This window comes from Agelaius tricolor, unplaced genomic scaffold (genome assembly GCF_023055355.1).
Source record: "Agelaius tricolor isolate 1412-34295 unplaced genomic scaffold, bAgeTri1.0.p SCAF_7, whole genome shotgun sequence".
Taxonomy (NCBI): domain Eukaryota; kingdom Metazoa; phylum Chordata; class Aves; order Passeriformes; family Icteridae; genus Agelaius; species Agelaius tricolor.
Genome location: NW_027269267.1, coordinates 42,642,428 through 42,664,433, shown reverse-complemented (window position 1 = coordinate 42,664,433; position 22,006 = coordinate 42,642,428).

Sequence of the window (22,006 nt, the reverse complement as noted above, 5' to 3'; positions counted from 1 at the left end):
GGGGCAGTGACCTTTCAGCAGGTTCTGCAGAGAAGCTGGTGTTACTGCCAGTCAACAAAAGCAGTGATTTTCACAGAATAATGCCTAAGGCCTCTTGCTGAGATTGGAGAAGGGGCGTCCTTGCTTCCAAATGTGTGTTGGGGGAAAATTGGCATTGCCAAGAAGCTGCTGGAGGAGCTCAGTGGACCTCACAACATTGAAGATATTGTGAATGAGGTTGTCTGGATCTTCCTTACAATACTGAGCTACAATAGCCTAAATGCTCAGCTGTACTGAAGAAGGCAGAGGCAGAGACTGTGTTCTCTGGGCTGGGAAATGGAGACTCCCATAATTAAAAAGTCTGGTAGCTTTTAACTTCTGTCACAAGGAAAAAGTCCACCTAAATTAATTGTGGTAGGAGAATCTGTACAACTGTACATATGAAGCTACAGAAGAGTTTCGGTGTCCTGGTAGCACATGAGGGGCTGGAAGCTGAGTTCAAGGATGCACCCAAGCAGGCTAGATCTGAATTGTACAGCAGCAGCAAGAGGAAAGAAAATGAGAGACAGCAGTGAGAGACTCCCTACTCCAGGGAATGGAGGCTGCCATCTGCTGACCTAACCTATTTTCTTGTAAGATTTACTGCTCAGATCTGGAATGCTGTGAACAGCCTGATTAGGTTCTGTCCCTGGTGCTCCTCCACATAAACATCAGCTTCACTGTCAAGGGAGGCCGGCTGAACAGCAAGTGTGAACATGAGGCCCTGGGGCTGAGGGCATGGGCACCCAGGGGGTTTTCTCCTCAATGCTCCAGGTCAGGGGCAAGGGCTTGAGGAGCAGAGAGGATGAGTGGGCAGTTTCTGCAGGTCAACAGCTAGCTGCACGCTTTGTAAGGATAAAAAAGTTCTGTCTTTATTACCAAGGCACCCTCACTGATGATGAGGAAAGCGGAGTTAATAAGAGGTAGGATTGAACTGACCAAATGGGAAAAAACATTTGTCAATAGGCTGGCTAGATGTTCAGAACAGCTTTGAACTAGGAGTGATAGGTGTGGGACATGGCAATCTGCTATCATACAAGAAAGTGGTGGAACACCTGGGAAAATAAAGCACTCAGCTCTTTTGTATTTTTCTTCTGTATTCCCATTCTTGTCCCACTGAGATTATACGTACATCCTTTTTTTCCTATTTTACAACTTCTGTTCCTCAGCTGAAAATGGACAAGATGATAAATCCTAAAAGCTAGCAAATTAAGTAGGGTCAATTCGAAATAAATCTACTATTTTGTTGTGTAACAAAAGGTGTGTTTGGGTCTGGCTTTCTACAATGCTCTTAGTCACTTATGGTTTTGTCAACAGTTTACTATGTTCTTATATCCCTAAGTCAATCATCTCTCTTCCCCAGTTCATGTAATAATTTGGTTATAAAACAAAAGCAGAGCATCAACGTTTTCTTTTCTCTTTTTTCTGACATTTTTCTGACTGAAAGACCTAATACTTTGTTGTTGTTTTCTTCCCCATATTCTGTATTGGAGACAGTTAGCATCCATAACAAAGTTTGAGTTCAGAATCTTGGGTAATTTTGAACTGCAAAATGGAAACAGAGAAACTTTCATAGAACCCAGTAACTTTCCTCCCAAAGATGATGTCATGATCAGAGAAGAGGTTTTATTTCTTTTTTTTTTGCTGGAATTGGAAATTGGAAATTTCTGTCAAAGCCTCCTTTGTTCTGTGATAAGCACAGAAAATAACACAGAACTGTAACATATATAAAAAAGAAACACAAGTACCAAGAAAAGAATCCATCAGAACCAAGGAACAACTTCACCTATTAAACTTCTGTCCTGTGACATTTCTAATTTCCTCCTGTAATCATGCTGAAGTGCACTTTTAGTTATCATTGCTTAATTACAGAATGGGTGTTAATTTTCCAGTTAGAAGCAAATATTTAATTGCATCATGCGCTTATTTTTGCTAAACAACTTTCACAAGTTTTTGCACTATAAAACTTTGGGCTAAATACAGTCTAGGGATACAAATTCATTCTTTTTTGGTTTTTTTTCTTAACTCCTGCTTTTATGAGAAATCAGAAACATTGTACATATATCTCCACATGCTCTCCAGTTGCATGGCATCTACTGAGAGTTTGGTAAAAATCTCATATATCTAGTTCTTAAGATTCTGAGCATAACGTGAATGCACATATTAATAAACACCAGAGATCTCCTTGAGAATGAAAAATGCCTTGGTTTTAGAACATTATTCAGCAAGAGCCTGCAAACTCACCATCACCTGCAGGTCCCAGTCATTCAGGAGCACAGCTACGGGAAACCAGGCTTCACTCCATTTCTGTGTACATATCATGGGCTGTTAAATGTACATATAGTTCTGGTAGCTTCCTTGTAATGAAACTGATTTATTTTTTCCTTCCTGCAATGCTGATGTTGATTTCTGGATGCTCACATTCATATCAGAATATACTTTTATTTTTTTTAGTAACTTTCAATGTACCATTTAACACCATATCTAAATTAGTCTTTTGTCTTTTAACCAAATAACACCCTTTCTGGTCACATGTAAGTCTCCAGCAGCATTCTATTGTCACTGTCTACTGTCACTGTATTTTTTAACGAAGTATTTATCTGCCTTTCTATATTACTCTATTTTCACTTTCACAACCTAACTCTCAAAACCTAGCATTCAGAAAAAAAACAAACTTCCCATAATTATTAACATTTAACATTGTGTACCCAGAAGCACTTTGATTACTAAAGTAGCAATAACATCTCAAATAAAAATATTCCTGCTGCTAAAAGATTTAGATAGCAATGACTTGTGCAATTCTGTTACCAAACTTGTCAGACTAATGTCCACCCTAAAGTTTGAAACTGTCTCATTTTATTTTCGTAGCCTTAAGTTTTACAGATATTAAATGGGTGGCAGACACCTGCGATATATAATAATTTTTATTTACTTTAAATAAGATTTTGGCAAGGACTGGGAGGCAGATCTCATTCCAGCTTGCTCTTCTGTCAGATATTTGAAAGAAAAAAGCATAATCTAATTTGTCATGTTTTTCATATCAGATTTATTTGTATGTATTAGACTCTCACCTCCATGAAACTTCTGGCACCCCTGTGGTGTTGTAGATAATAGCTCCATGTGGAATGATTTTAACATTTGGCCAATATATTTTAAGCAATAAAAAAGACTTATAGTTATCATTATAAGTACTACTTTAATTGCACAATGTAAGCTATTCATCCTCAGTGCTGTATGCTGTTTAGTCATATTGCAACTATTGCTTGATATTTTTATTTCTTAGAGACTTTGAAGAGATTGTGTCACCAGTTTGGAGACTGAATAATGTAAATAATGAGTTTAATTGATTAAAGAAACTCAGCATCCTCCATACTAAGGATAGAACTCATCTGCATAGCAATAAACACCTAGTGTGCTTTAATATTCCCTAAGTTGTGCTATTTAACCATGTATTGCTCTTCTAGATGAGCACATGTCTCTGTAGGTCCTTCATCATATTTGACAGCCTTTGCAGTTGTCTCTCATACCTTAAAGCATCCTGGTGAAGCAGTGACAATGTTTGGAGAGCTTGATTGTAGCTCAAGCTACACATTATTTGACAGGTATGCTGGATATTTTATTTTGCATGCACCACTCAGATTTAAAATCTGTGTTAGTAGGAATTTAGAAGAATAATTAGATAATAAGCCATTTGTTATTGTCCAACACTTGAAGAACGAGTAATAAAAGAAAAAGAATGAATAGAAATAAATTTTAAAAAAAGGCCAATGTCTTAAAGTAGGTTTGTGGTACATGCTAGTTTAAATCTCTAAAGCAAATATTTCCAGATTAATTTGCCCTTATTATGCATAGCAGCTTCTTTCTCTTTGAATAGAATAAAAACAAACTCATAAGTTCTTATAGTAAATTTCTGTAAAACATTTGAATTAAAGAATTTTGTTTTTAAGAAAAAATTGGTAGAATGTTCTCTCCCAGGAAGTCTTGGATAAAACCAGTTAATCCAGTAATGTTCTACGAAGAGAATATCTGGAACTCAAGGAAGGAAAAGAACCTGTAGCCCCTACCAAAGGATGAAATCAAGACTCTGAGGGCCAGAGGAACTCTGTGCTAATTTTCAAGTATTCAAGGTTATTTAACAGTCAACAAGCATGTGTGAGCTGAATGATGAAACATATGATTGAAACTTATGGCTGTATTATAGGAATATTATTTGACATTCAAATATTTTTAAATTGGCAGGCAGGTATCAGAAACAGATCAGATGTTCGAAACAGATGAGAGCAGCAGCTGACTCAGAATCTGTTACACTAATGGCTTGACAACTACTGTTTTGGATGGAGGTTTAACTCTTATTTGGAATTTTTATTTACCCACCAAACACAATTGTCACAATTCAAAATGAAGAGTTGTACTTAAACCAAAATTCTTAATGAGATCACCTTGTAAATCTTTTCTTTTCTATGTAACTTCTATGTCATGGGTTATATAGACTCAAAATTGATTTTATTTCTGCTAAAAACTGAAGCTTCAAATACTTTTACATTTATTTTGTCTTTAGGACCTCAAGTCCAGGGTTCCACCATTATCGCTGTAAATGTTTTAAATTGCAGTGTTAGGAATTAATGAAAGACATACTGTATCAACACACAGCTTACCCTTTTGGGTTTCAGTTTCGTCATTTATTTTAATGCAGTAATTTCATTGCTACCAGTAATCTCATACATTTTATTATTTTATCATGGTTTTCTGTGTCAATGTTAACAAACATTATTTGTTAGTTTAGTTCAAAGATGTCAGGATTTCACTTAAGCAGCAATAGATGATTGACCATCATGTTGAATGTGATTTTGGCATAAAAAAGTCATATTGTAGTGTGCAGAAATAGCCTACCAAGTGTTAAGTATCTGAACATAACCTCTCTTTATATTTCCTGTTATATTATCCTGCACTATCTTGTAGTTTATTTGTTCTACATGAAAGTCAGGTAAATCAATGGAATAGGTCACAAAACATTCAATGATTATGTGTTTGCATGCATACAAGTAATGGAATTTACTGACTCAGAATTATTGAGAGGAATTTTTTTTTCCTTATATTGCTTCATTTTTTGAGAACCTCATGCATTTTGCTAGTTATTCTGTTAATTCCCCTATGGACATCTGAGTTATGAGATTGATCAACTGGGAACTTGAAGGCGTAATATTAGCTTTTGTGATGGGTTTGCTACTACAGCTGTCTCTGTGATAAAACAGTGCAGGTTTCCCATGCTTGAAACACTGCAGTGATTCTTTAAAGTTTAAAATACTACATAATTTATGAAGGCTTCATAATGAATTGTTTGGCAGATGTGAAAGATAGGTTATGTAATAACTTCATTCTAAAAAGAAAATAAAGGCAAAAATTTAGAAGGAGGAAAGACATTTGCTAAAATCCTTTGCAAACTTCTGAAGAATATTTCATGCTGCTATGTGCCAGCATAATTTGTTCTCTTCTAGGGCAGATTTCTGTCTTTACTTTTGTAATAAATTGGAGCAATAATGACTATATAGCTGTTTACTTTTCTTGGCCTTATAGAATAGGAAATTGACAGAGATAATACTGTGCTTTGCGCATCACTATCAGAACGATTAATGAACTGAGATTATGGGGTAATATCCTACTTTGAATCACTGAGATAATCATTACTGTTACCTTCTTTGACGTAGTTCAGCCTCAGTGAAGATGACTGCAAAAATACCTGAGATAACATATTAATCAAATGTTTTGTAAAAATGAATTAAATTAAATAAATTTAATTGCAAAACAGTATGTTAAAGCTTCTTTTAAGTTGGTAGCTTAAACCTCCCTAATTTGTCTTCTTTTTTCTGACTGTAAAAATGTCCAATTTTATACACTTGGTTATTTTTGCAGAAAGAAATGTTTATATTTCAAAGTGCAACAAGATGCCTAACTAAAAAAATCATTAACTACTATTTTAACATGAATACACCAAACTGTTATCAAGAAAATATAATCTAGTATTCTAGTGTGATTATTTATCTAATGAAATGATACTTTGATATTGTAGTACTTAAAGCAAAAATTACCATTAAGCATTTAATTTTGTAATGTAACTTCTCCTGATTGAAATAGTTCCTTGAGGTCTTCAGTTTGTAATGATGAACAAAAAATAGTTGATAAACACCGTTCATTAATCTTAGTGAACCACTGAAATGAGTTGCCAAGAGAGACTGTTATTTCTATTCTTGGACACATTCAAAGCTCAGTTGGATAAGGCCAGACCTGAGTTTTTAGGAACAAATTGGACCTGCTGAGAGCCCTCAGAGGTTTCTTCCAGTCTCCATGATTCTGATTCTTTAAACAACATTGATATTACTGTTGCAATTTATTGCTACTGGTGATATTTTACTATTAAATACCAATACTGGCAACAATTTACTATTCACTGATACTGCTACTAATAATTTCTGGTTTAATAAAAATTCAGAAGAATTATGAGGAAGACATGAAAAAATGTGATCAACAAATAAGAAAGCTCAAAGTTAAGCTCACCAGCGGTCTAACCATTCCTTTCATTTGACATTCCCCTAATATTCCACTATGCTTTCTTTTCTTTGTGTTTTTGGGTTTTTTGTTTGTTTTTGTTTGTTTGTTTTTGTTTCTCATGTTTTTTGCGATTGCATTAAGAAATTAGTGAAATTTTTGAAAGTCTATCACTGTAGCAATAGTGTACATGAGTTTCTAATCTGTATGCTGGGTCACCCTACAGAAAGTACCCAGAGGCTAGGATTTTTCCAGCAGTTTGTTACATGATTACATTTGATGTTGCAGTCATGAACTTCTGAATAATCCTGTTTTCTTGACCACTTTAATTCACTCTTTTAATAAAGAAGGAGAAAATCTTTATGTAGATTGCATCCTTGGGGGTATATGCACAAAGGTATTTTGTCATCAGTATCTTTCATAAGAAGGATGTAATCCTCAGGAACACTCTGAATTGTCATTCATATGAAATGCATGTCATCTGTAGTAGTCAGTAAAGCCTACTAGTGATAAAACACTAGGCTAACAACCTGTTTAGAGCTTACCTGCATTGACATTAAAGACAGAAATTAGAAACACTGGGGTATTTTGGGGGGTTTTTTTGGTTGTTTTTTTTTTTTCTTGTTAGCAGAATCTTGCCATTATGGAAAATTTCAGAAAAAAAATGGTATTGGCAATCATAGAGAAATCACTGAATCACAGAATAAACTGAGTTAGAGGGGACTCACAAGGATCATCTAGCTGAATCATTCACTCTAGAAATATTTCTAAGATGTATTTCTTCCCTAAGGAAGTATTACAGAAGGTTTCAGAAGCTCTTTCAGAAGGTTCAGTTTATTTTGAAATTGTAACTTCCTGACTGAGAGTTTTCACTGAGAAGACTGACTGCTTTGGAGTTAATTTATTTCAGTCCATCCTAATCTATCCACTTCATTGTTTATGAAAAAAAATAAGTACATGGTCTCTGAACTTTACTGACATTATGGATATAACTCACTAATAAAGATAGTGGCATATAGGTCTAGGCATTTACATAAAGTATGAGAATAAAAGCTAAGCCAGTGTTTCCTTCTATACTTTGAGGTTCTTCTTCCAAGCTCTCATTTTCCTCTCAATAAATAGAAATCTCCTTTAAATGCAGTAGCCACCTATATAATTCATGGTTTTCATCCCATGTTTTGAAGTTTTTTGATTGTGTTACTGGAGACTTAAAACTGCATTTGACAGAGTAGGTAGCATTTCATATATCTAAGGCAGGCATGACAATGACACAATCGGTAAAGTTAGGACATCACCATAATTGCATTTCCGATTTTGTTCTGAAAATTGACATTTTCTTATTGGCGTAGACAAAATATTATTTACCTGGACTGTATATATGCTTTTAGAAGAAGCCAGGCCTTATTTTTTAATGTATAGCATCTGAGATAGTAATATGTGTAAAGAAAGTTCTGTAAAATATTAACTTTATAACATTGTGTCTGTAGAAACTCTTTGGTAATTTTTATTATTAAAATTAGGTCTATTACTGAATAAATATATATTAAAATTGGGGAAGCTCAGTCATCATGCAAAAATTTTAAAACCTATTGATTTTAATACTTTCAAGTATTTCATTGCTTCCCATTGCTTTTACTTATCTGTTATCAAATCTGGTAGATGCATCTACCAGATGGAAATCTTATATTATTTTATTTTTATTTCCCTTGGCTCTTGGTAGGGCGAGGCAAAGTGAGGCATGACAAGGAAAAATTAATGTGATAATTTAATTTTTTAGTTTTGAAGAGAATTTTAGTTAACAATCTGTTTTTAACTGTATGCCATTCATGGAAAAAAAAAAGAGGGGGCAATAGCAGGGTGATTTTTTTCTCATATGCATTCTCAGTAAGGACTTCTCAATGCACATTATAATTATATTAATTGCCGTTCCTTTTAAAGGCAGCTGAGTGAAACAGCAGGAATCATAAAGGAACAACTGCATAAAGACATTCTTACTGGAGTGTATCAAGAATACACAGTAAACAATGGTTGTATATTTTTCTTTTCTTTTCTTTTCTTTTCTTTTCTTTTCTTTTCTTTTCTTTTCTTTTCTTTTCTTTTCTTCTTTCTTCTCCTTTTATTTTTCTCTTTCTTTTTCTTTCATGTGAATAAGTGGACAAAGGGCAGTCATATTCCAGCACTTACATACAGTGTGACAAGGAGTATATTGTGTGCAATTGGTTATGATAATATAATAAGCAATACCAAGTGATAACTAACATAGTAATTGCTCCACCAAATTTTATTAGTGTTTCAAATATTTCTATATTGCAGATCTCCAAATAAACAACAGCAGATACTTCCAAAGACATAAGAAAAATTGTGAGATCTCCTGGGAGATGTCTTGGTTATGAGATCATGAGATCTCCTGCGTCTAAGGAAAATGTTTCTTATAAATCTTCTTACTTAAATGAAGGTTTATTGAGTAAATGATGGAGTGTCTAGTGACTAAAGCTTATATGATATAAACACAGATGTTCTCATACTCATGGAAAATTATAAAAAATTGTTTGGTCCCTTTAAGGTCTTGATTTTGTTTGGCAGTGATTCCTTATGTGCTGCTTGCCTGAAGAGCACCTTTCATGTCAGATAATTGTATGTGATCCAAATGACTGTATGTCAGAGTTTACATGGGAATGTCATACCTGAGTTTCTGTTGGCTTACATGCATATCAGACTCTCATATCATCTAAAAATCCTGGGTTGTTTTGCTGTCAGTGTGAATGCTGTTCAAGAAAACCACTAAACTGTAGCACTATGTGCTGTGTCCTGCTGTGTCTCCCACACCTCCAGGGATGGTGACTCTACTTGTTCATTGTTACTGAATTTAGGAGATCTTTAGTTAACTTCTCAGATTATTCTTGAATTTTTATCTGCAGCATTTCCAATTTCCATTGCAGTCCAATAACATAATATTTCTGTTGAGTTTGTCTTTAATGATGAGAGAAATCTTTATCTCCTTATTCTGTTCTCATCACTAAAAAATTGCCGTGTTATAGTTTTCCTTTTTTCTTTGAACTTCAGTTTGTATATTCCCATAACATTCAATGTTAAATATTTAAACATGCTTACTGAATAAAATAGTAATGTTCAAGAGGTCATCAATAAACTTGAGCTCAGAAAACAAAACTCAGATTTAATCAAATTTCCATTTAAATTAGTATGTTGTCTTTTGTTGTTACACTCGAAGTCAAGGGTAAAAATCTGTTTATTTCAGTGTTGCTGGGATTGTTCTCCAAGTGAAAACATATAAGGAAAGCAAAACTAAAGAAATACTTTTGGGGATAGTATTTTAGCTGATGTTGGCAGAGTAATTCTATCAACAATAAGTTTATATTAGCAATGAGTCATTTGAAGACAATAAGAGTTTCCATTATTTATTAGTATATGGCTAAAAGATTTTCCATATTTTCCAAAGTCGATGTATGGTAGAAAAAATTCAGCTACCATCATGAATTAAAGATATTTCATGTGGGAATTCTAGCAAACACAGGTAGAAAAAAAGCCTCTCATTTGTTAAATTTGTTAAATCTGATGCATGCTATGAAGTAAAAAAGGCTTGGAAGCATGAATAGGAAATAAAGTTTGAAGAGCTGTGCTTTGATATTTTAATGTACCTCAAATTTAAAGGCCAGTTACTTTAAAACTCCTTGCAGGACATTTAGTGGTTTATTGACACATTTCTCTCAATTGTATTTAATGAATTTATAGTTTATGAAAATTAGAGCTCACAAAGTGCTCTTTATTGGATTCTTATTTTAAAATATTTGCAAAATCTCTACATTCAAAATCTACTTTGAAGTAAAACTAAGTACTTTTGAACTTTTTGAACAAGGGAAATAATATATCCATGATATATTCAGCTAAAGCAGAGATCTGTTCCATCCATGAAGACAGTAACCAACTAAGCAGATTACAGAATTTGGTTGTTATGAAATCCAACATAAGCACAGTGATAAGTCATAAATGTACATGTACTTGTCTCTTTGCTCTTTGTTGTCTCTGACTGGGACTATGGGCTAGGAATTGTTTAAAATTCCAAATGTCTTGGAGATATGAATGTTAAATTACAGACATCCTGATAGAATTTTGTAAATGTAAAAATGAACCAAAGGACAAATTATGTTACAGAAAAGGGAACCTGAAATCTTTTTACACAGTTGGAAAACAGGGCTGAGTGAAGTTACTGGTGAGAAAGCTAAAGATAATGTTTCCCCCCATGTAATGCACTCAGTATCACATGATGTACAACACAGACAACACTGTGCAGTCTTTTCTCTTATCTGATAGCAGGGGAGCAGCTGCACTTGCTTGCAAATTACCTGGGGAGGTATGTAGGAAAAGATTTTTGCTCTTCTATACAAATGGATCAAGATTTCACCCCTAGGGGATACCTCTATGACAAATACATTCCTGAACCTGAATAACTGATTTGAAGTTAAGATATTCCATAAATTATAACAAATGTTCCAGGAAACAAATTATTTTTGACTCCCCTTTAATAAAGACTGCAAGGGCAGGCTTCTCATATGTCAAGTATTGAGTTTGTCTAAAGTGATACAGGCCTCAGCTTGGCTTTCTTCCTGCTTAACACTGGCACTCAAATGCAATGAGTCACCTCAACTTCCCAGTACTCCACTGTTTGGAAATGAAGTTAGCACTCAGAAATAGAGATTTATATCACATAATCTGATTTTGGCCTTCTAATACACAATTTCTGTGCTTTTATGCCCAGATTCACCATAGAAACTGGGACATTCAAAAAGCTCTAAAGTCAAACAGAATGTGATAGATACTGCTGAGTCTAAACTGAGTCCAACCTTGGTTATCACAGAGCTGTTAGATATGATATAGACAGCTCTGGCACAAAGTGCACTCTGTGGGCAAATACAAATTTTGCATCACTATGGGAATACTCAATGCACTTTGGAGAGATAATTTACTCAGAATTCTGCTACTGGAGTTTCTGAAATGAGAAAGAAAAGACAAAGACTGTTCTTATTTTCTGAAGGAAATTATCCTTTTGGGGTTGATTAACTTGTTAGATTCATCTAGTTGGTGTCTCTCCAACAAGAAGATATTTAAACTCCTTTCCTGTGTTCTAAGACAACACTCAAGCCGTCAAATTCCTCTATACTACACCCTCTCTAGGTCTAGGCTTTTAGGTGCACAAATGATGTAGAGTCTTGTAAACTATTGAGAGACATTTTGTTGGGTTTATCTCTGAAGGCAAATTTTATTACTGGCTGTGAACAGTCACTCCTTCCTTGCAAGATCATGCTCTCTTCTGCTTTTTATCTAACTTCAAGATAGAAGTTCAGAAGTTCCTTTTTCTTCTTTGAATTTTTTTCCTACTTTGGATCTATCTTCTACTTGTTTCTTCCTCATTGATCTCAATGTCTGCTACAAACATACCCAAATCTGGAGTTTCCAATGTTGTTGCTAAAACATTTTTACTCTTATCTGATACTATTGACACTACTGTATGGGTGCTCTCAATGTTGCCTAAAAATTATCAAGCTCGTACTTCCAACACCTTTTTTACCTTAGAGACTTTTAGAACCAGTGTTCTAATTTAGCCTTGATTCCTCTACTTAGTTCTAATTAATTGCAGGTATTTTCTTAACTTTCCTACTGTTTGCATACCAGAGCAACCGTGTGGCATGTTTTCCAGATTCTGCTTTTGTGCTTATACAGAATTGCTACTCCTGAATTAAGTGCTTTCCTGGCTCTCCGCAGATGTTAGTTAAAAATGTTCTACAAAAATGTAAAACAAACGAACAGTTTCTGTAGGAATTAATAGACTCAGAATGATAGTGGGGCCCTAGAAAAATGTTAAAGATAGACTCTGAAAATGTTAGGCTTTGTGTTTTGCCAGATCACGTGAAATTGCACCTGCGTAAGCAGTATGATAAATGATATAATTGTTAGATGTGATGATTGTTTGGTAATTAAATATAATTATTGTAAAATCATAAGAAGAATCATGAGAAACTATGTTAGAAGTTTGAGGGGGGCCACAAGGAGCCCATGCTTGGCTGAAATCTGTGTATACATTAGAACATTATAAGTTTAATAATTAACATGAAAGTTATATAACGATAGAATATAAAAACATGTTCATACGGAACCCATATCGGAGTCAGATTTGGGTTGGTACACCTGACACCCAGAGCTCTTCAATAAAAGCACCTACATATAATCATTCTTGTGATTATGTGTTTCTGAATGCTAACAAAACAATCATTTTGACTACATGAAAAATATCCTCATCAGTGTGTTGCTGTCAAGGTCCCCTTTTCTTACCATCTTTATCCCCTGGGAGCATAAAAACTGCATAAATAATTTTTACCTCAACCAACACAAATCTTGCTCCATGGAAGTTCAGATTAAGCAGGAAGGGAAGACTGTTTCTCTGTCCCTCCTTTTAATTTTCCGCGTTATATCCAGTCATTTAAAAATGAAAACTGTCTTTTGGGTACAGGCCTCTGCAGGTTCAGTAAGGGATTACTCAGGGCCAAGTGATTTCATCAGTTGGCTATTTTGCCCTTGAGAAAAAGTGGCCACTGTCTTATCATTAGCTGTCATTAAAAAGTTAATGTGGGAAAACCTGAAGGATTTCTAAGCTCATTTAGAGATTGAAGTAGATTTTTTACAGGTTTAGCTTTAGCCCTCTTTGCCACAGAGATACATTGCTGGCTCATAGTACTGGCTGTGGCAAGGGTGGGTAATTTTTCTTCATAGTTGTGTGTAAGGGGTTATGTTTTAGATTTGTCACCAAAACAGTGCTGGTAGTAGAGGGATGTTTTAGTTATTGTTACACAGTGTTTACCCAAAGTTAAGGACTTTTTTGCTTCCAACTTCACTCCCCCACCAGTGAGGAGGTGGGGGTGCACAAGAAGGAATGCTGTCAGAACAGCTGACTCAAACTGATAAAAGAAAAATTCCATATCATATGTTGTCATGCTCAGCAATAAAAGGTTGGAGGAAGAAGAAGGGAGGGGATGTTCCTGGCATTTGACTTCCCAAGTAAACCTTGTGCATGCTGAAGCCCTGCTTTTCTGGATGAACACCTGATAATGGGAGGGAGTGAATGAATCCAATATTTTGCTTTGTGTGCGTGGCTTTTGCCTTATCTATTGCACTCTCTTAACCCACAAGTTTTCTCATTTTTACCCTTCTGATTCTCTCGCCCCCTATCCCACTATGTGGGGGACAAGCAAGAAGCTGGGTCTTGCTTAGCTGCCTACTGAGGCTGACCCGCAACTCACGGTGATGTTCATCCAGACTGCTAGCTCCTTTCCTTACAAGGTTCTTGGTTATATTCCCTGGGATATTCTGCTGTGTGAGTCTGTCATTCTCAAAACTAAGTAGTTCCAGTTGCTGCTTAAAACTAAGTCTTGTACTTTGCCTTAATTAGGTTCATAGGTGGGGTATACCATGGCAGTAACTCCTCATCTTCAGTGTTATTTTTAACTCAGATTTTGCATATGCCTCCTTTTTTTTCTTTTTTTTTAGTTTTTTTTTGGTTTTTTTTGTTTGTTTTGTTTTTTGTTTTTTTTTTTTTTTTTTACTGATAATAGGTTTGCAGTTGTATTAGAAAAAAAAATAAACAGCCTCATTCTGGACTGTTCAAAGAAAGCAGCAGAAAATATTTTATGAGTTACTATTCTACAAGATAGCTTCTGCAGCCTTATTGATTCATTAAGATGTAAAGAGAAAATCCACCACTTTGGTTCCCACTAAGCATGTGAATTTATTTATTGTTGCAGCTTGAAGATAAAAAGCAAAATACAGAATTTGGAGTAGTCCATATAACTACTCTTATAATATAAAATGTACTATCCCTCTATTTATATATATATATTGTCTCATAAAAGCACTGGTAGATTTCTGAGAAAATGTAGTTGCCATGGGAAACAAAAAACCAGATTTATTGTGTTTATTTTTGCCAGGGAGTTGCTGGTGCCTGGAGGTGTGCTGCTTAGGTAAGAGCAGCTCTAAGATACTATTGTTTCAGGAGCAGAATGCCATGTTTTGATCTCAGAATTCATGTGAAGATCCCACCTTTTTCCAGAGGTAGCCTAAGTGAAAGCAATGGAATAGATTAGTAATTGACTCTAATTAGGAAATTTTCTGGTGCACCTGAAAATTACCCTGAGGAGGGGAAAGTAAATGGCAAATATCTGGAGGAAAAAACCAAACAACATTATTGATCACAAATTATATTGAAAGAATAATAAAATAATCTAAATCATGTCATAAAATTAGCATAATTGCATATCAATGTACCATAATGAGCTTAAGAAAGATACTTTTTAGGAGTATCACTTAAGAAAACAAGTATTTGAAATCAGTTATTTTATTTGGTTTAGAAGCATGTGCTGGAAATAGAGGAAAAAGTGAAAAGCCTGCTACCATAACTGCAACCTTTGATTTTTTTAAGATGTTCTGTACGTTTACATTTTTTTTCCCTTTTCCAACGTCATTGAGCTTTGCTTTAGTTTGAATCTGTTCTAATAAAAGAACATCACTTCTGTGACAGCTATCAAATCATTCTGTAATACTATGGCACTTTGTTCTTCTTTTGTTAGAAGAAGCAAAACTCCAGAGGAAATGTTGCAGTTACGGTCTATTTTGTTCTCAGTATTTTCTTTGCCATCAGCTTTAGCCTCTTCAGTGCTTCCCAGTCTCTGTATGGAAAGAAAGTCAGATGGGGAAATGACAATTAAGGCACACTGAAATATAGAAATAGTTTGTTGGGTGCAATTTTCATTATTGTGAAACAGCTTGCTGCAACTCTTATTAGGAATGCATGCTTATCTGTAGAGTATTGAAATGATTTGTGCAAAGTTGGTGCCTCAAAAGACTGCAATAACAGATTGTCAATTTTGTGTAAGGTAGAATTTCAAATAGTGTCTTAGATGAAAAAGGGTTATGAAGGCTAGTATCAAAGTGAAGCTGACATTTTATTTTTTCCTCTTACATTATTTTCTAATGTACTTTCAAATCAAGGAATGAGGAAATTGTATAAATGGGTCCATCAAGAAAGTGAACTCAGTCCTCATTGTTAAAAATTGGTTCACATAAAACCCCTGAAGTTTCTCAATTTTCTTTAGAAAGCAATTTCCAAATAAAAGAAATTTACATAATGAAATGTAACATATAAACGCTGGAAAAATTGAAGAAATCAATAATTTTGCAGACTGTTTACAGAAACCTCTTTACAGAATCTCACCTTTCTTTTGTCCTATTGCTCTTTTGTCTTTTGTCTTATTATTTGTTTAATAAAAAAGATTGTCATTAATATCTATCTCTCTCTGCTTAAATAAATTTTATTGCTTGGTTGTCTGATTTGAGATAAATTAGTCTTTGCATTTCACCAGTCAGAAGCAATTCTGTAAATGACCAATTTTAAAGAGAGTATTTTTCTGTATTCTAAAGCCCTGTTCAAAGCTTTTCTTTATTATATTATGTGATCATATTACAGGTGAGATGCATATAAAGCACAGCATAAAAACACACTTTACATAAAAAGGAAGTATAGAAGAAGGTTCTAGAATACATGCAAAAAGATGAAGGAGAAACAGTTAGGGAGGACAGCTTAGTATTATCTACATAATACTGTTCAATTCAAGAAATGCATCATACATAGAACTATCACTCAGATCTTTACTAAATACCTCACCTTTTCTCAGAAATACCTGGGGTAGAAGGAATGACAAACAGAAAAGAAAAAGGTCAGTTATAAAAATAATTTAAAACCAAATTATGTATTACATATCAAATATAAACTGTGAAGGCATGTAACAATACTATCTGCAGAAACACCAAAGAAAAAATCTAAAAATAGCAGGTGTATCTGTCTAAAATCATTTTAGCATTTTTGAAAAGAAGTCCTCAATTGGAAAATATTGTAATGAAAAATGAAGTGAATATTTGATAATTTCTCTTTTGGGATTTTATTACAGGAGTAAGAGAAGGGAAAGAGAAGTTTTCTTGATTTTCTGCATTTTTTTGTTTTCTTTTTCCTTCCATAGTAGAACCATTACCACAAAATTCCTTTTTCCAAACATACTCCAGTTATCATAATCTCTATGAAGATTTGAGTGTACAATTAACCACCAAAAGAACTAGGAAGACTTTGGAAAGCTATGGAAATCTTAGCTACAAAATGCTGTGTCTGCTGAAATTTTCTGCTGAGTTCTTCAATAAATGAGATAATTTAATAGGCTAAAAATGAACCCAGAGTTGTACTACCTGGAAACTAATTCTGTCTCAGAAAATATCTGTTCAAAATAAAATAAAAGAGCTGGGAACATATTCCAGGACATAATATATACTCATCTTGCTGCTGTCTTCTGTCAGAGAAAGATAAACAACTAGAAGGAGCTTTGGATAAAGCAGAAGGCTAATCTTCTGTTCTTTGGGGATTTTTGGTTGTTTGTTTTTCCCCCAGAGAATAATTGTTCTTCAAAATCCATTCTGTTTTACTTGTGGATCAGTAGTCAGTGCTAAATTGTGCTCTACCTCTTGCTTAGTCCATTTTACTCATAATATGTTGTGGTTTAAGCCTCACTTGTAACTAAGCCCCACTAAGCCCCTGCCTCTGGCTTACCCTCCTGATGGGATGAAGAAGAGAATTGGGAGAGTAAAAGCATAAAAATATCTGAGAAAAATAATGTTAATGACAAAAGCTGTGTACACAGGCAAGGCAAAACAAGGAAATCATTCACCACTTCCCATGGATAGGCAAGTGTCCAGACATCCCCAGGAAAGCAGGGCTCCATCATGTGGAATGGTTATTTGGGAAGACAAACACCATTATTCCAAACATCCTCTCCTTTCCTCTTTCTTCCCCCCAGCTTTACAGAAGTCATTGCTGATCATAACACCACATAGTCTGAGATAACCCTTTGGTTTTTGGGGTCAGCTGTCCTAGCTGTGTCTCCTGCCATCTTCTTGTCCTGCTCCATCCTCCTTATTATTGCCAGTAGAGGAGTGGTCTTTGAAGCATCAGGAATGGCTATTGTCAGGTGCCGGAGTACTAAATGCCACTATGTTAAACTAAGGTCATTCTGATTTCTCACTTTTAAATGCAGATCTGGAAGCTAGAAAGAGAAATTGCTTCCTTAGTCAGGGCTACCTAAGGTAGTCTTGGCCTTTTATAGATCCACAACAAAACAAAAGTAAGAAAATGGCATGTATTGATTCTCATGACAGCTTACAGGGTAGCAGAAGGGGTGTAGGGGCAAAAACAATACCAGAAACCAGAGTAAAGCTCTCCTCATGTTCTTCCTGCCAACATGCATTCAGAAATGTACTGAACATTACATGGCAAACAATAAAATTTGAAATCTTCAAAATGTTTCCTTTCCACCTTTGATGAAAATCTTCTGTGACTAAAAATGTGTTTAATTTTTCCAGGTCTTTTTTTTTTCTGCTTGAATACAGGATATACAGAATGCTTCTACCTGCAGGCTTTGTCTTGCCTTGACAATAATCTTCAAACTTTCTACATCTGCAGTTTTGCTCCTTTTATAAGAAAAGTTTTAGGCTAATATATTTTAGTATGATACTTTAAAGAGTACATTTTATTGTACTCAGGGAAAATTCCCAATGAAGAAAAATACTTCCAACTCCAAATATATAAATAAAAATTAATAACAATTCCTCCACTGATATTATTGTATTACCTGAATTAGAAAAGTGAGAAAACTGTTTATCCTGAGATTAGATTTTCTGGTGTTTGTGCTACAGTTATTCTTAACCATTCCCCTGTATTTTAACAAGAAATTTGAACTGGGATCCTCACATGATCAGATTGAGACCAATTTTAAATCAGGAAGAGAATAATGAAGATGTTAGTGATGTATGGATTATAGTTTCACTCATCATAAGTTGTTTTAGAGATAAGCCCAAAATATTCTTTTGGCTTGTAGCATATTGTCTTAGATTTTATTAGGATAAAAAAATATATAAAGTAAAAAAAAAAAGTAAAGTAAGTAATAATTTTTAAAAAAACCTCAAACTGTAGTAGAGCTGCACCTGGATAAAAATACAAACTCACTCATTGTTGGAAATTATCATTTATTACATATTGAGCATTTTATACTTATCCTACTTACTGAAATAATTTTTATGATTGATGATCATTCCTGGCACAATTTTTACAGTTTTTTGAGAAAAAAGAAAAACAAATACTAGTAAGTTAAAGCAGAAAAACATGATACATAAGCAAAAGAAAAGTTACCTTAAAATATACATGAATATCTTAAAAACCTGGAGATGGTCTCTGAAATTGCAGTATCTTCTGAAATAAGAGTATCTCAAAGTCATTATGTATCTCTAAAGTATGATTGTGCAGCTGCAGTAATGAACCAATTTGTGTTTCTAAATGAATAAAAATAATATAAACTACATTTTAAAGACTAAACCGGATTCTGATATAAATAGATTCAATTAGCTTTAATTAAACTTCTCCACCACTGAGAGAGAATTACTATGTTCCACTTGAATTCTTATGCTTAACCAGATACAAATGCTGAGATTAAATTGACTCACATATAATACAGTATAATAAAGTTGAATAAAAATAGTAAAGGAACAAAACAACAAAAACCACCACAAATCAAAGAAGTATTTTCTCCTTGAAGTATAGAAAACATTTAGTGATGAAGTTATTAAGAGCACAAAAGACCTTGGTTCAGTCTACAGATATTTATATTTAAAAAAAAAAATAGGAAGAGGAAAAAAAGGTTATTTCTCTAACAACATGCAGGCACAGCATAGAAAACATTACTTAAACACGTCATAGATATGCTGGGCTCTTTTCCCTTAATTTATTTTAAGAGAAAACTGAATGGAAATTTATAATCAAGGACATCAAACTTCATGTTTCGGGTTTTGTTTTGATGGATATTTTTATACCACAATACATTCTTCCCAATCTGCTTCTCTGTAGAACATTTGCCAGCATCCATTTCTTTTTCTTCTTTTTTTTTTTTTAAGAAGCTTAACCTTCTGCAATATCTAGTTTGACAAAGACTTTTCAACTGCCAGTAATTAAAGTCAGAACAGCAAACTCCTGTTTTGGACCCCTTTTCAGACTAGACAAGGTACTTAAATATGAATTTGGAATGCAGGTAGTATATTCCAAGAAAAAATACTCTCACAGCTCTCATAGACCTTCTTTCCCTCCATTATTTATGCTGCAAAGTCAGAATCAAGAAGTTGATATAGGATTTACAAAGGTTTGTTAGTGAGAACACTTGTAATGACAGAAATAGATTGTAAGCCTAATGTCATGTACAGAATAAACCTTTAAATAAGCAAGAGGTGAAAAAAAATGAATAATGTAGTGATACTTGGAGTTTTTGTCTTTGTGAGCTCTCAAGGTTCTCCCTTACTGAGAAATATGGTAAAATACCAATGTGTGCACTCATGAAAATCCACATTCATAAAGAGGTTCAGAAATCTTGTCAGTGAATCTAGGTCTAAACAATTTGCTGTCCTCTAATCATTGATACTAACATGTTGATATAGTAAAAACAAAACAACAAAATACCATGAAACCCCAAGCAATTTTCAAATCATCTTCAGCACAGTCTTAAAACTCTGTCAATGTCAGCCTGTTTCCTGAACTCTTTTTCTGCTTCAGAAAGGATCCTTCTAGCATAACTGGGAAACAATAGAGTGAAATGTTATTAAAATATGGAAGTCAGTGATTCTTGGAAGAGTTTCTGTTTATCAGTATTAAAGCACTGCTAATCCAAAAGACAAATGTTCTCAGTGTGTGTTAGCCAGATAAGAATTTTGTATAATTAGTGCTCCTAGGATTAACACAGGAGGCCTAGAGGTATGCTGTGCACATACACACATATATGCACAAGCTTCCTAAGCAAGCAAACAGAAATCAGCCCAAATCTATAGAGTGCAAAAAGGCAGTAAAATTAAAGAAAGGAAGAAGATTTAACTTACTGTAATTATGGCAATTTAAAACAGGTTTTGATTTTGTAATTAACAACATATAAATGTACAGGTTAAGAAAAAAAAGGTCTTTGCACATCAAACATTGTTCATTTTAGTGCTTAGAGCCTATACACATAGTTCACATTCAACCTTGGTTCTTAACAACAGATGCAGAAATAGGAGGAGTTCAAGATAAGTCACTAATAATTAGATCCAACTTTATTGCCATGATTATGCTGGACACAAATTGCTATATTTTTCTTCATTAAGTATGATAAAATATTTATGTCTTTTCAGGATAGCTTTGTAGGTTGCCTGAAACATGTTCAGCAAGACTCATTTAAAAGTACTTTCAATTTTATAATTTTCTCAGTTACCTTCATTCTTTTGAAAATCAAGAGAATGTGTTAAAAGCAAGAATTTGATGATTTTATTTTGTTTTGTTTGGTTTGGTTGTTTTTTGGGTTGTTTTTTGGTTGTTTGATTGGATGGTTGACAGGTTTTTATTTGCTTGGGGGGTGGTGTTTGTTTTTTGGTTTGGTTTGGTTTTGTGGGAGGGTTTGTTGTTGTTTGTTGGTTGTTTTCATCAGTAGAAGAAGAGCTTATCTTTAGCTTTCTGAGGTCTTAGAAGATATTTTTGGGGATATTCTAAGCTTTCTCTGCATTGATGAAATCAGTAAAACTACTTTATCCAGTTTAGTCTGTTTTGACTAAGAAAACTAAAATTATAACTTTATCTTTTTTAATTCAAGGACTATTTTTTATAGTATATATGATATTTTGTTATTATATACATGTATATTTGACTTTTAGTGGATTAATACAGTTATTTTTTCAATTATAAAATGTTCTGTTCTTTGGAAATAATTCTTTAACAGCCACTTTCATTCCAGTACCAACAGGTCTGAGAGCTAATTTTGCACCTATTTAATTATAAAATAATCAGAATTTATTTTACTTTATATATTTGTTAATGAGAAAACATATATTCATAAAATATTTAAGTAAGACAATAGGATACTGCCTGCAAGCAGCTATTTATTCCCAACATTTATTTGAAACCGTCTGTTTAAGCAAGTAAAACTATTTCCTATATTCTGCTTTATTTTCTCATGAAAAACAAAGTTTTCCATCTCATTTTCTCTAAAGCTTTGGAGTTCTGATGGAGTTCTGCATTTAATTATTTACATTTCACTTTTGTGCAATTCAATAAGCTTCACTTTTGGAATTGTCTTTGTTATAGATTAGTGCAGCTTTTGACATGAACATTAGTGCTCAAGCTGCAGACAGAGCTTTTTAATAGTGTTCCTTTAGCAGCAGTGGTGCACAGACCGTCTCCTGCTGCCATGAGGACAGCTGTGGCACCACAGTACCACAGACAGTTCAAGGTTCTCAGTGGTTTTAACACCTTCCCCCACAGCACACAGCAAATGCC